The sequence below is a fragment of the Alexandromys fortis genome, unplaced genomic scaffold (assembly GCF_014885135.2).
Source record: "Alexandromys fortis isolate MF-2015 unplaced genomic scaffold, M_Fortis_MF-2015_v1.1 scaffold_30, whole genome shotgun sequence".
Taxonomy (NCBI): Eukaryota; Metazoa; Chordata; class Mammalia; order Rodentia; family Cricetidae; genus Alexandromys; species Alexandromys fortis.
The window spans coordinates 1,106,456-1,122,051 of record NW_026067922.1 but is presented as its reverse complement, the minus strand read 5'-3'; the positions used below and the strand labels follow the sequence as shown (position 1 = coordinate 1,122,051).

The 15,596-nt window shown below is 45.6% G+C and overlaps 1 long non-coding RNA gene across 1 annotated transcript; it reads right to left on the bottom strand.

Annotated features, from left to right (window-relative positions):
* Positions 1-437: 437 nt before the first annotated feature.
* Positions 438-11,455, bottom strand: LOC126501276 (uncharacterized). The gene is made up of 3 exons (XR_007591632.1): positions 11,349-11,455; positions 1,473-1,537; positions 438-590 (listed from the first exon to the last, which is right to left on the bottom strand). It is a non-coding gene; the product is annotated as an uncharacterized lncRNA (long non-coding RNA).
* Positions 11,456-15,596: the final 4,141 nt, after the last annotated feature.

Genomic DNA, 15,596 nt, shown 5'->3' with positions numbered 1-15,596 from the left:
TGATGACTCAGAAAAGGTGTGTCTCTGGAGCCCAATGAGCAACCTGTACATATAGCTGTGCCATGGTCTCCTGACCCAAGCAAGCGTATCCATGGGAACCTTGGGAACATTGCATCTGTCATCCCTTCTGAGCCTTGTAAATTTCCTTTACTTCCCCAGTCTTACCATTCTCCCGGCTTCCTCCAGGCAGAAACGTTTGCATTCAGAGGAAAGAACTGTGCAATAGTTTAAATCTTGCTTCTGATACTCGATTCTTTAGCCAAGCTCTGTAACTTCTCTGGGTCTCCTCATTTCTTTCTCTTTTTCTTTTTCAGACAAGATTATAATAGACATAGCACAAAACAATTAGTGACTTAAAGCAAATTGGACAATGGGCTGCACATTAAAGCCAATAGGACAATCAGCCTTTGCTACACACGGCTGATGAGGGCTAGAAAGATGCAAAGCTGGGCTCCAGATCATCATTCCAGGAACCTGAGGGAGGCATGAGCCATCTGTAACCTCCTACTGTTCCTCCTGGCCAGTATCAGGGTCCTCAGCCTTGACACGAGTTGAGTCATTCTTGTCTCTGGGACTGCATGCCTTTTGTTCTAGAATTAGAAGAATTCGTGTCATGTTACAAGTTTACGAAAATGCTAATAAAACAACACAACCTGTGAACCTGCCTTAACAAGGGGTTTCATCCTCACTAAGGTGTGAAAGATAAACCCACGAGTATCCCAGATATTCAGAGGCTCTCCACAATCAGCACCTAACAAAGCTCCACGTGACCCACTTTCTCACTCCAACCCATGAGAGACCGCAACACCCTCTTCTTATGTCTAGATCGTTCTCAGCAATTAGACCAAAGTTCTCAGGAGCAATTTTCATGTGGCAGTTCCTCATGTCCCTCCTCATGATAACTCCGTCACTTGTCCCTCCTTCCACTTTACACTTTTGCTCTGATGGAATGACCTGAATCTCGTTCGCACGCTGTTTGTCACCTTCTCTGCTGCCCAACAGTGCCTCCCACATGCTGTGAATACAAGTGTAAGCCGATGGTTTCTGAAGGGACAGAATGGCCTCAAATGATAAATAGCCTCTTGCATCTGAAGCCCAGAGAAGCACTAGGTAAATTCTTGCACACATGTGAACATCCGCAGGAGGAAGAACAGGGCTTGTCAACCCTAGTTGACTCAGAACTGCCAGGAATCTCTCTCACTGTGAAGCCTTGGCTGGGCACTCAGTCATGGCTTTAGCCTCATGTCCTGGAAGAACCCATGTTTCATGCTGACAGAGAGGAGTCGAGGGTCCCAGACTTTGCTTACGAGGCTTTAAGCCGGGACCGAGCAACACAGCTCTGAGTTTTTATCAGAGAACCTAGATTTTAGGTAGAAATTCACTTATCTAATGCAAGCTCTATTTTCAAGGACAAAACATACTAAGGGGAAATGACATTTGGGGACTTTTTCTTCATTGAAATTAAATCTTACCCGGAGCAACTTCTCTTTCTCAAGCAGAGAAGTTCAATCACCCACTCTGGTTCTCTGAAGAGCAACTAAGAAAGATAAAATGTTTTCCTGTTCAGAGATTATTAGTTATCAGAGGAGCTAAACAGGTGGCAAGCCAGCTACTGGCTTATAGCTGTTTGTCCCCAAAGTGTGAATCGGTTGCTTTAGAGACTCTGGAAAGACAGTGGAGGTGGCAATGACACCAGGGGATTGGCTCTAAGCTCTAAGCACTACTGGTACTGCTGGCTCCTGCTTCCTGCAGAGCACATGGAAGAGCAGGCCCTGAGCCATGTTCTCAGGAGCATGTCTGAATCCACACCTGTTTGATGCCAAAATGGTGCCTCTTCCAGATGAGCTCGGGAGAGGCGTGTTGCAGGGTTCAAGGGCTTCACAGACCAGGCTGGTAGTTTTCAAAACGGGGGCTTGGTTTTGCCTCCCTGATGGAGGTGGGTCTTGTATCTTATCTGTTGATTTCATTGGTTAATAATAAAGAAACTGCCTCGGCCCTCATAGGACAGAAAATTAGGTAGGCGGAGTAGACAGAGGAGAATGCTGGGAAAAAGAAGCTGAGTCAGGGAGTCACCATGATTCTCCCGCTCCAGACAGATGCAGGTTAAGATCCTTCCTGGTAAGCCAGCTCGTGGGCTACACAGAATATTAGAAATGGGTTAGAACAATATGTAAGAGCTAGCCAATAAGAATCTGGAACTAGCCGGGCCAGGCAGTGTTTGAAAGAATACAGTTTCCGTGTAATTATTTCGGGCATAAGCTAGCCATGCAGGCGGCCGGGTGCCTGGGACGCAGCCCAGCTGCTCCTAATTCAACACCTCCCTCTTGACTAACAGCATGTCCCTTGCAACTGGTCTGCTGCCACTTCCCTCAGTTTGTTCCATAAGCAGGTAGTCTCTCCTCATCAAGAAGTCCAGGGTGGTACACAATATACATCTCTCTCAGCCCATATTCCCCATTTACCCCACCTAGCAGTACAGACCAATAACCTAACACAGCCTACTTTCTCACTTGGTTCCAGTTCTACCTCTTCTTCGACCAAAGTGATAAGCAGTCCCAAAAGTTGGAGGAAACCTATTTTGTTGCCACACTCCGCCCCCATAGAAGGAAATGAAGAAGTGGCAAGGGCTCAGTTATCACCAGAAAGAATTCATGTGTCTCGCAGTAGGAACTCAGCCAAAGGTTCAATGGACTTGAGTTCAGAAGGTCAATGGACTCAGATGAAGACTAGCTTTATGTTCACTAACGTCTTACTGAAATAAAATGTTTCCCTCAACAGTGAATTTTACCAAGAACCACTACACTTCCATGATGGTTGTGACTTGGCAATAGCAGGAATCGGCTATGTTTAGTATGGCATGATTGTCCAAGATTTTTCAAATTATGACTCACTTTAAGCAGATGATAGCAACTGGACCTATAAGCAGACAGTGCATTTTAATCAGTTCATTAAAAATATATGCACAAATGGACCACATACCTGATTTATTTTGGTAATGTCCATTGGAAAAATTAGCTTCCTTTACAATCCTTCGTCTTTTATGTATTGAAAATTAGAATTCTAAGAATGAACCCATATAATTCACCAGATACCAAGAGAGTCTATGGAAAAGTGGAGAGGGTGGTCAAGAACCCATCATACCCCCACGACAGTGACCCCCTGCTTATGTCCTCCACAGAAATTCTTGGAGCAATATCAGCCCCAGGATCTGCTGTGGGTTGAATGTTTCCCCCCAAAGTTCAAGTGTTGGGAATTTAACCCCCATTTTCATATGCTGAGAGTATTTAGAGGGGGGCCTTGGGAGGTTAACTGGAACTTTCTGGCTCATGAAGGTAGGGCCCTCATAAGGCATCAATGGTGTATAAGCAGAGGAGATAAACCTGGGCTAACAAACTTCACCTCACAATGTGATGCCATCCACCATGTGATAAAACAACAATAAATCCCTCACCAAATGCCAAGCAGATCTTAGTATCAAGTTTCCAGCCCCAGAACTATATAGGCCTCACGAACTTTATGAACTATAAATTATCCAGTTTTGGGTATTTTGTTATAGCAATAGCAAGCAGACTATGGCATTTTCTTAAACTATAGCTCTTGGAGCACCTGAGAAATCGAATTTTCCTAGTTCCTTGAGAGGAAACAACTATTCTTACTCACGTCAAGAGCAGGAAATGCAGAACCTTGGTGTGCAGCACAGATGTGACCTGGAGAAGTGAAAATGGCCCAGATACCAGAAGTTGTGGATGTGATATTGGGTGGACTATTGTCAAAGCCACTCTCTCAAGAGCAGGACAGAACAGCCTCCGCCTTCACCGTGTGAAGACCCTCCTATGCCATGTCAGAGGCAGGGAGTCTGCGGAGTAGTACATCTGCAAAGTCCCCTCTCTCGAGGGCAGATTCATCTGAAAGAATTATCTCCAGCCTCGAGGTCCCCACTGACTCGAGATTGATGAGACAGCTCTCTCATCCTCTCAGGGAGGAAAGAGGAAATTCTTTTGTGAACATAATTCCAAACTGGGTGAGAGATATTGTTAGCTCCTCAATTCCCTACCCCTCACACTAATTAAACAAGCACTTTGGGTTAATTAATTTGTAGGAAAGGACCATATTGCTGAGTGTACATTTTTATCCTGGGTCTCAGCTGCTCTACTTCTCAACTTGAAATTACTTGACTACAACTTTTCTTTCTTTCTCTCACCTTTAATGCATGTTTTCCTTTTGTGGTTGGGGAAAAAAATGTTAAGGGAGAAAACAAAGAAAGGTTACTTGATCCTTTGCTGTGAGAAATCCCGTTCAAGGATTTTTCTGCATTTGATTCATTGGAGAGAAAGAAGCGGCTGCACAAAGGGGTGATTGACTGGATGCAAGTTAGAATGCGGAGGGCAAAGAAACACAACGGCGGCAGGGGATTAGTTTCCACTGGAGGAAGGGCAACTGAGCCCCAATATCCCAGGGCTGCTGGGACCCTTCAGCCTCTGGAGCCCCTTCCACTGCCAGGTCACATTCGCCTGTGCAAAACCCATTGAGCCACAGGTTCTTCCAACAGTCCCGAAGAGGAAGGCACTGGGCTCAGCCAGAAATGCCAGTGCCGCCAACTCTCACTGCCTCGGGCACTTTGATCATAGGCATAAAAGCTGGGAACTAAGAAATCATTCCGAGCCCCATCTGGGAGGGGGAGAGCTGATAAACCAGGGAAACATTTCTTGTAACAGAAGTTTGTATTTCTTCCTTCATCTCCAGGTGTAAAGAGACGGGGGCAGAATACATGGTCATCAATACCGGGTGATAACTGCTCAGAACTCCTGGGTCGGCTCAAGGGCTCACTCTAGTCGGTGAGAAAAAAAAAAAAGCCAAATCCCTGACATAACTGGGCACTTGCTAATGACACACAGACAGTTATTGATGCTCCCCTTTGCAGATCCCTCTGGGAAAAGCCCCCGAGCTTTGGGCAGGGCTCTATCATCAGTGGTCTTAGTCTAACATCGTAATGGAGATTCGTTTCAGTTCAGTTCACAAAGACAGAACTTAGAAGGCAGATATAATTACACTGGGTTAGGAATGTGGCAGTGGTAGATTCTCTAGTGTCCATGACCTCACCAGCATGGGTAGTTAGCTGGGTTTATAGTACCAGGCATGAACTCTATTATTGAGAGATCCCTAAGTCCAATTAGACAACTGCTGGTTAATCCCAAGATGTGAGTGCCACTACTACACCACTGCTGGACTGGTCATTGATGCGGTCATGGGTTTTACAGCTGAATTGGACGACTGGTTGCTTTTCTCCCTTAGAAGCTTGCATAGCCCCTTCATATATATAAGAGTTAGTCATCAAGGAAGAGGTTTGCAGAGCAGTTCCAGCTCAATGTCTCCAAATCCAGTATCTAAAATGTATGAATGTGTGAGGTCTTCAGCAATGAGGCCTTACTTTCAAGTTCTGTGAGGCCACCAAATGAAATAGCAATAGCCTATATTATTTGAGGGGTCTCTCGGGCTCCACTGACCAGCAACCTGAAATAAGGTTTCCCATGTCTGACACTGGAGTTTTTGTTTGAGAGTATTTGGCTCTTGGTGGGGGGAGGGGAGCATTAACACCCCAGTTAGCATAACTTTATTTAAACTATATAGATATACATACATTTACAGATCCAGAAGATCAGGAAAGCAGTTGCAAGACAATGTCTTCTATATGGGAGATGGAAGTTATAACCATTAGGAAGTTATAATCAGTAACTCTCACCAATATAGTCATCTAAGCAAGGCCTGCACAATGACAGGAGATGCCATGCCAGTATGGATGGGGTAAATCTCACAAGGCCCTATCTGTAGATGAAGATCTATAGACAATTAATGGCTGCTGGAAGGAGAATCAGTCTCATTCTGAGAACCCTGATGGGCTCTCCCATCCTCAATGATCAGCCCTAAGCACACATACAAACAAATAACACTATGGAGACTCAATAGTATATATATATATATATATATATGTGTGTGTGTGTGTGTGTGTGTGTGTGTGTCTGTCTGTCTGTCTGTCTGTGTGTGTGTGTGTGTGTGTGTGTGTGTGTGTGTGTGTCTGTCTGTCTGTCTGTCTGTCTGTCTGTGTCTGTGTCTGTGTGTGTGTTTAAATACAAATTAAAGAAGAATAATTTGAGAGAGTGGGTGGACATGGGAGGATTTGGAGAAGGGAGATGCAGGAGAGTAATGCTGTAAAAATAGTTTTCATGTATGAAACTTAAACGAAAAGGGAAGTTTGGCTCTTAATGCACACCACCTAAGAACAAAAGATAGAGGAGATACGGTGCCCACACACCTGGGAACTGATCACATCTAATTGATAAATGCTCTGGAAATTATAGGACAAGGACAAGAACATCAAGGAAGAAGCCAAATGATCACTTAACTGTGATGTCCAAGAAGGTTCCATTGTATAGGTTACAAATTAAGTGTAGCTGAATTAATACAGATTCCTTAGAAAAAACAGTTGGGTGGGGTGGTAAATGATCTAGGGAGAGAATTTATATAAGGACACAGAGTTATGAAATGTTAAGTTCTATCCAGAAGAGAGTTGGCTGTAGAAGGAGACTCTGAGGTCAGACCCTGGCACCATCCCTCCTCCTGGTGACCTCTGAACCAGCTAGGAGCCATCATTTCCAGATTACCTCCCAACATGCAGGTACCAAAGGGACTTGTGCTCTTTTGCAGTATTTCCGACAGTGGGACATAAACTTGAATGACTGATGGCCATGTCTCTCTTTGTTCGGGACTACTGAGGGGACGCTGTCTGTGCCATTGTGAAACCCCAGATATGAGAAGGCAGAGACTCAGTGGTCATGGCTAGAAGATTCCAGGCTCTCTAACTTCCAAAGCACCAGAGAGCAGGGTCTCCAGAACCAAACCCATGGATAAAAAGATGACCATCCCCCCTAAAAAAACATGGGTTCACCACCTTCCCAGAAGCCCTGCCCAGGGCCCTCTGTGTGAGGCACTGCTAAAGAAAGCCCAAACAATCTGATGCAGACCTCAGAAGCTCTGGGAGAAGTAGGACAGGATGAGATAATAGATATTTTCCAGACTGCATGTCTATTATCCCCAAACAAAATGGCATGTGCTTCTGAGCAGCTCCTCTCTGCTTGTGTGCACTATAATTAAGCACAAAGTGCACACCCACTTCCACCCACCCAGAGAGGGCGGGAACGCCTACAGTAGCACAGCAGTGTCTGCACATGGCTAGTGCTCAAACCCACCTGCCACACAGTAGCCCCCACGGCTTGTCAGTTTGTCCTTCTCAATACCCCAGAGAGCTGGGGAGGTACTGGGCTAGAAGTGGTGGTGTACCAGATTTCAGCACCAGTTCTGCCACCAAGTGGGGATCCTTTCTTACATCTACATCTCATGTATCTAGTCTTAGCAGCCTGGCTATCTCCACTACTCATGAGCCTGGGGCTCCTTAATTCCCTAGTTATGACTCTGGAACCAGAAAACCCCCATTCACCATTCAACCTCTATCTACCTTAGAGTGGCCCAGAATGGTATTTGGTAGGATGTGGAATTAACCACCATGCTATTCCCCTTCCAGATTTGAGCCTATGCTTCCTGCAAGAGACACTGAGTACAGGGATTAGTGCTTCTCCTTCTAAAAATCCAAATACAACAAACCAAAGGGCCCAGCCCTGGATCCTCAATTCTCAACCTCCCAAAGTTGCGCTACTGCTTTGTAGAAACTCAAGACCCTCAGCTTCTTTGCTGCAGGGTATACAGGCACATCCTCCTGCCCAGTTCCACCTCCAAGAACATCTGCAATGACATCAGCTGTCCCGAGTGGCTATCTCCCAGAGTCTACTTCACTTTGACCAGCCAAGTACAAGTCATACTCAGGGAAGGAGACTGTGAAAGAGAGACTTGGCTGAGTACAACAGCCGCACCATCAGTTTAGACAGCTGGGGCATGTCCTCAGGCACTCAGTCCTCCTGTCATCATCAAGAAAAGCTGTCACATGCTCATAAAAGGATGCTGCTGGTTCTTTCAAAACCCAGAAAAACACCCTCAGACCTAAGAGGACAAAACCCAAGCATGAAGTCCTTCCTCTCATGTACCGGGTCCCCTCAGCATTCCCAAGCAATGAAAGACATAGCCATTAATCATTCAAGTTTATGTTCCACTGTGGGAAATGTTGCAAAAAGGCACAAGTCACTTTGGTACCTGTGTGCTAGGAGGTAATCTGGAAATGATGGCTCCTAGCTGGTGCAGAGGTCAACAGGAGGAAGGATGGTACCAGGGTCTGATCTCAGAGTCTCCTTCTACAGCCAACTCTCTTCTAGATAGAACTGGATCTCATTCCTCCCTCCACATCATAATCTCAGATGCTGGTCAAGCTGAGGATTATAGCCCCCTTCTCATTCATTCAGCACAAGTCTCCACAGTCACCAGTGGGACATTTATAAAGCCGCCTCTTTTCTTCTTCTTCTGGCTATAAAAATATTAAGAGCCCAGCAGACAAGCTCCATAGTCCCCCTTGTTGCTCTTGAATGTTACCTCTGGTCTCATCCCTTCCTTCCTGCCACATTCTTTCTCTACCACCTGTTGAGGACTACCTGCACCTTGCTTCTGCTATCCTTGGATTGCATGTGATGCCATGTCCTCCGAGCTCAGCCGAGTCTCACTTCCCTTTGTCCTGATCTCAACAGTTCCAAATCTGTCTCGGTCTCTCCTTGGTCCCTGAGGTGACTCTATCTCTCTGCATCTCTCTCACGGTCTTCCAAATTGCAGACTCTGGTTTAAAGCCCCACTTCTTGACATTTTTCAGTCTAGGGCGTTGTCAATGAAGGGGCCTGTGACAGAATGACAACACTTTGTTCTGTTCTCTCACCATTCTTCAAGAGTTCCTGCTGGTCTCCAACCTGAGGTCTGTCCCTTGTGGACTCTGTTCCTTCCTGACTTTCCCCATTGACCTCACCACCTTCTGACAGTGTCCATTTACCTAATACAGGCTGACTGTCTGTATTCTACAAAATAACTCTATGAAGGGATGGATGACCAGTTCATACTCTGTCCATGTCCATCCAATATGGTACCCAGCACATTACAAATCCTTCCGAGTGACTGGCGGAATAAATAGGTGAATGTTATCATAATTGAAAGCCCTTATACAGATCGTTCTCAAATCAATCTCCAAGAAGGGCATGAGCCGATGCAGAAAGATCCAGAGCCTGAATTTCAAGTAACCTGCGATCTGTCATGAATAAACTTCCTGTCTGTGACCTCAGTTTACCTGTCAGTACCAGAAGGGGTCTATAAGGTACAGTGATGATGAGTCTGCCAAGAGCTGCAGTGGGTAACTCTTGCCAAACTGTCACAGGCTTTGTCTAAGTCTTGAATTAATTATACTGATATAATCCTTAAACTTTCTGGGCAGTTCCACCTTGATTACAGGCTTTTCTGACATTGTATGTCCAACATCACAGTACATACAGAACAGGAAACTACTTAAAGGGAGGAGGGAAATAGTTATTGAGACCCCGGAGCTCAAGTTGCCCAGTTTACTGGCTGCCAGAGTGATGAGGACCATCAGTGAGCAATAGCTGATGAGCCACCTACAGTGCCATGTGGCTTGCGCAGGGAATCATAATGTGCAAGCCAATCCTATTCTCTATCCACTGGCCTCCTTTCTTGACTAGACTCAAGTTGTTGCCCATTTCTTTCTATGGCCTGAAAGACAAATTTTAAGTAACAGCCAGGGGTGGCTTTCCAGGACAAGGTTACAGAGAAAGTTTCCACTCATGTCTTCCTTTGGGATAGAAAGAGTTTATCCATGGTAAGAGTTTTATCCTAATTTGGATATAGAGGTTATATTGCTATTTTTACTATGTGGACCCATCATGCTTTCCACCAGACAAAAAATCCTTCTCAAAAAGTCTTCTTCAGAGCTGGGTGATGGTACACACCTTTAATCCCAGCACTTGGAGAAGAGGTAGGTGGATTTCTGTGAGTTCAAGGCCAGCCTGGTCTACAAAGCAATTTCCAGGACAGCCAGGGCTGTTACACAGAGAAATCTGTGTTCTTCAGAGTTTCTGACCTAACATCACTCTGAGGGGGTCTGAATGAAAACCAAGACCTTTAAGGTAGGAAACAGATCTTGAATCCATCCAAGAAGGAAGAGAGAAGAAGTCAGAGGGACTCACTGCAGGGTAAGAGCTAGCCAATCTCCCTTCTGAATCGGAAGATTCTTTTACCAGTATCAGCTGTCCCCAAGAAGGTTCTGGAGACCATTAGCCTGATGTGCAAAGGACTGCTCAAGGGATTAGACTCATATGTGACACAGTACATAAAGACTCTACTCTGTGTTATGACAGAGGGGCAGCTCAGGGGAAAAGCTAGCATTAGTTGAGACTAGGAACACAGGCCCTAAGCAGACTTCCTAGGTTCAAATCCAGCTCTACCGTGATCCGCTAGCCAAGAAATGGAGCACATTTCTTAACTTCTCATCCAAGCTGAAAAAGAGTTATGTGGCAAACAAGAGATAAGAATAAAAGCCCAGGACAGTATCTGAGATGAATGAAAAAAAAAAGTACTTAACAAGCTTAACTGTCATTACCGTGTATTACTCTCAGTTACCATCACTCACCCCCACACCCCCACCAAACACATCACCAAATATCATACACTTAGGGCTTCAACATACCCACAGCCTTTTCCGGCTATAACTGAGAACTTCACTGTCTGTCCTGGATAAGAAAAATGACAGAGGGAAACCACAAAAGGGGTTGCCTACTGGAGAAAGCTCTTGTAAGAGTTCTAGGCCAAAGCTGTAAGAAATGACTTAAATCCTGGGCCACAACTCCGGGTACCATTCTGAGTCTTGTCTGTGTCGTCTCTCACCTCTCTGGAGTTAAGGTTAGACCCTCAGCCATCTCCAGGCCAACCAAGAATTGGCCACCTCCAAAGAAAACTTACTCCCCATTTCCAGTATGCCATCTAAGACAGTGATTTAAAGTGTTAAAGGGGAGAGAAACGATTCATGCAAATTAAGGCCAAATTGAAAATCTGTTCATCACTTCTTCCGGTGCCTGGGGTCTCTTGTTGGGGAATTTTTAAATGGCTCAGCTCATCTGAAGCCAACAACCAGAGAGGAGACAGATGGAGGCAGGCATTTTCACAGAGATTCTTAAAAACTGCCCTTGTGGAAACCTACTCTGCCCGTCTATGCTACAGTGAAGGAGACTCATCCCACGAGCTGCCTTACTAAAGACGTTTCTTTCTGCACCTGACAGCTAGAGCATCCTTCTAAGGACACCTGCCAACACGGTGGCTTTCTGGACAGATGTCTCCCACACAACTCAAAAAAAACTTACCAAAGCAATTTCTCTGCTGTCTCAAAGAACTCAGGATAGGTGTTTATGCAAGAGCTGGGGTGATAATTTAGATGAGAGCTGATGTTGAACTTGAACTTGAATCCAAGCCTGCAGGAAAAGCTGGGAATTTAGTCAAGTCCCAGGACAGTGGTCTGCAAAAGGCAGCCCGTTTCACAACAGCTTTGTCTCTGATCTGAAGTCCAGAATTAGCTATTTTTCTTGTTGTTGTGGCCAAATGCCATACTGGAAAATATAATACACTTTTAAAAAGACAAACTAAAAACTAGCAACAACAATGAAAGCCAAAAGGGAGGGAGGGAGGAAAAAGGAATAAGGGAGAGAAAGAAGTTGGCTGGGTTAGGGAGTTAGGGAGGATCTGGAAGAAGTAAGAGTTGGGAGGGGGGAATGTGATTAAAATATATTGTTTAAAATAATTTTAACTAAGAAAGAAACCAAAAGGTTGAAGCGAGCAGGCTGAAGGTGTCTTGTGCATGTAAATTTATTAAATGTTTCCTACCCAAGCAAATCTGTGAAAATGGGAGTTCTGGGCCCTCCCCAGAGCAGAGCTATGACTGAGCCGCAGCTGGGTTTTCAGCGAGCAGGCAAGGCACCAGGGCGGTGCCAAAGCAGAGCTGAGATTCACTCCAGGGAGACCTCACCGAGCAGCTGAGTTCAAAGTTCTGCTTTTAATCTATTCAGTCTGTGATAACATTTGGCAGCATTTCCTCGGAAGATAAGGACCAAGAAAGGCATTGATACCAGACAGGGTATCCATCATCCTTCCTCCCAAGCCAGGGGCCAGAGTCAACTTTGACCAGCCTGGCCTGGCACACTGATTGCTGGCATGGACACAGCCTCCCACTCGAGTCCCACCCCTGGCCAGACAGGAGGGCCTGGGTCTCACCTGTAGAGCTGGTCACCAGCTTGTGGGAGGGAGGAGGCAAAGGCCAGCTGTATTTCCACAGACAGAGTGTGGAAAATGTCAGTGTCTCCTGCTTTCTCAACTACTTTGTAAAGAGTGATTGTCAAGCAGGAAAGGGAGGTAGTCCCTAGGCTGATAAATATGCAAATAATGGGCACTGTGTGTACTACCTGTAGGGGGCGCACTCTCTGGGAGCAAGAATTATACATAACTGTCCTGAGAATCAGGTTAAATCATACACAATTTTAATTACGTTTTAAAAAGTTTCCACTGCTTATATTCTCTGCACATAATACTGGCATACACAGTCTTTGGATGTATGTGGGGGGCCCATATGTGTACTGGCAGATATGCGTACTTGTACAGACATGTAGAAGAGGCCAGAGGTACTGACAACACAACCTGGTTTTTTTTGAGACATGTCTCCCTCTAACCTGGAATTCACCAACTAAACAGGGTGGCTGGCCACTGAATCTGGGGGTTCTGCCTCTCTCTACTTCCCCAGCTCTAGGATTACAAGGCAAGTTATTTTACTTGGCCTTTCCACACAGAGACTGAACTTGCGCAGCCCTTTCAAACATAATGTTTGAAAAGTGAGAACATGAAATGCGGACCCTTTCTGCTTGTTGGGGGAGAGGGCTCCTAGGTGGAAAGAAAGCCTCAAGCACCGCCTCTGCTCCTTGGTCCTAGCTGTTCCCAGTCAGCTTCCTGGGCCTGGGGGTGGGGGGGGCTCCAGGCTCTCTCACTGAGCTCCCTGCTTCCAGGGGACACCACCTGCTATGCTTTGATTGACAATTTCATTGCTAGAACCCTCCCTCAACTACAAACTGCTGGCAATCAAGGCATGAGAGAGTCCAAATGGAACTTGATGCATCCTTCGCCATGGCTTCCAGTACTGCCGGCTCAAAGAGTGCTTAAAGAAACTCTACTAATGACGAGAGCTGGCACTGTTTGACCAGGCATTATGTGTTGCATGTCGCTAAGCCCTTGGCAAACACTGGCTCATTGAGTCCTCGAAATAATCTTTCGATTTAGACATTATTAATCCCATTATGTAAATAAGAAATGACCTGCGGTTCAGAGAAGCTAAGTGATCTGCCCAAGGTCACCCAGCTTGGGACGGTAGTCAAGCTGGAAACTGGTCTGCTCCCCAGAAGTGGCAGCCTGACCTGAGGACATGGTCTTCGTGGATGCATAAACCGTGTATGTTCTGATTATTGCCGGACGTGGAAAAGATCCAAGGAGGGCTGAGTGCTCACCAGACAGATCTGCAAAGAAGGCAGAAAGATTTGCCATTGCCAAGACTAAAAACTCTAACAGACAGGGCACCTGACCCCACAGAACCTCTACAAAGAAGTGCAGGTCAGTGCCAGGTTCTGCTATCCCCTCTGGGAGGAAATAATGTCCTATGAAGGCACAGGGAGGGAGCAGTGCAGTACAGGGGACAGAGGCAGAAGGACCCGTCACTTCACAGCACTTCCTTCAGATTCGTCTGGTTTCCTCTCTGAAAACAGAGCTGTGGTGATGCCTATTAAAACGATAGGCAGTTGCACATTCTTCCTGTAGGGGACACACCTCTCAGGAGCCAATATGCAAAATTGCCCAGAGAAGCAGATTGAATCATACATTTTGCTACACCTAAAAATTCCATTATGGAAGTTGTACGCCATTGCACATGTTACTGTTACACACAATTTTTGTGATCGTGTTACTGAGAACATGTGTGGTGGTGTGCAGACACAGGCATCCAGGGAGCGCCTGCATTGCTGCAGCCAGAAAGCTAGTCCTAGACCAACAGGAATACGGAAGAAAAGGAAACAAAGCCGCACAGGGGAAGGTCATGGAACAACCTGATGCAGAAGGAGAACCTGGAACACATGGAACGCAAGTGGCAAGTGATGCCCCCCTGTCACCTGCAAGGCTTCTGTGGCATATACTAACACAATGTAGACTCCTTGCTGTGGGGGTATGCATCTCCCTGAGAGCTACTTCACCCGCCGCTAGTATGCTTGGAAAACTCAGAGGGGACCCCACAGAGAGGAAGAAAAGTAGCCTGATCATTTTATTACAAAAACTCCAGCAAGTCTATGGTAAATGGGTTCAATTCTTCCTTCCATCTGATTTATTTCAAAGCCATTGTTCACCCTGATGGTCCTCAATATATCACCAAAATGAGCCCTATGCATCTGGTTCCCCCAACCCCTCCACCCCCGCTCAATGCTGCAGAGAAAAATGGATGCTAATGAGGAGAACTTCCACATTCTCAAAAGAAAGCAATTACCTCCAATAATACAGAGTATTTCCAACGATCAATAAAAGCAATAAATCGATGCAATCGATTAAATACAACAAGCAATTTTTTACAAGAGCACTCAGGCAGAAACTAGAATAGCATGTCTCCAATACCCAGCTAAAGGAAGGTGCCAGTGGCTACTTACTATGAAAAGAATGCAGCCAATAGATTAGAAGAGATTTACAACCAGGAGTGGGGACATTCATCAACAGTCCACCTGACCAAACCGTGGGTAAGGCTGTCCTTATGGAGATATGCTTCTGTACCTTGGCGCTGAGTCTCAAATTCCACCCCATCATAGCCATATAACACCCAATTTGGTACTTAGGATAGAGCAGAAAAAATGTGTAAGCAAGCAATGGGCAAGTTCCACTGGGAAAAGTAAGTATGAGTGAGGTGAGACCAAACATGATAGATATCATCAGCATGGGGATTAATCATTGACTGTTGTCATCTCTAAGAAGATGAGTAAAAGATCTTATACCCATCTGAAAGGCATTATACAGGCCAGCCTACACCCCCCAAACATGCGCCTGGTTCTCAGAACATTTTAAACAAGTGTGTGCAGTGGCAGAACTCTGTTTCCACTGCTCAGCAAGAATCATTTTCTAGGTGCTCACCAAGGAAGGATAATGTATTGTGCATAACCCACCATAGCAAATCTTGGACCTCACGTTCCTCACCTTGGCTTCAATTTGAGTCTTACTTTTTCTCCCATTATGTTATGAGATGAAAGAAGCCATGCTAGGGCTGCTGTAGCGCCTAGGGTAGAGATGTAGAAAGCCAGGCCCTGGCCTAAAAGAAGGCTAATTCCTATGGGCAGTATTAGAGAATGCAGACTCTCTAGGACATCTTATATACCTCCACTTTTCTATCCATCAGTAATTCCAGAAAGTTATTATCCCTCCTTTCAATATCTGTCCAGTCATGTTTGTATCCATCCTTTTCTCCACTCACCCATCTGTCTATCTTGCTTCCAGGCGATCAACCCATTTATTCAAGCTCTCTACTGCTCCCTCCAATTATCCATTTC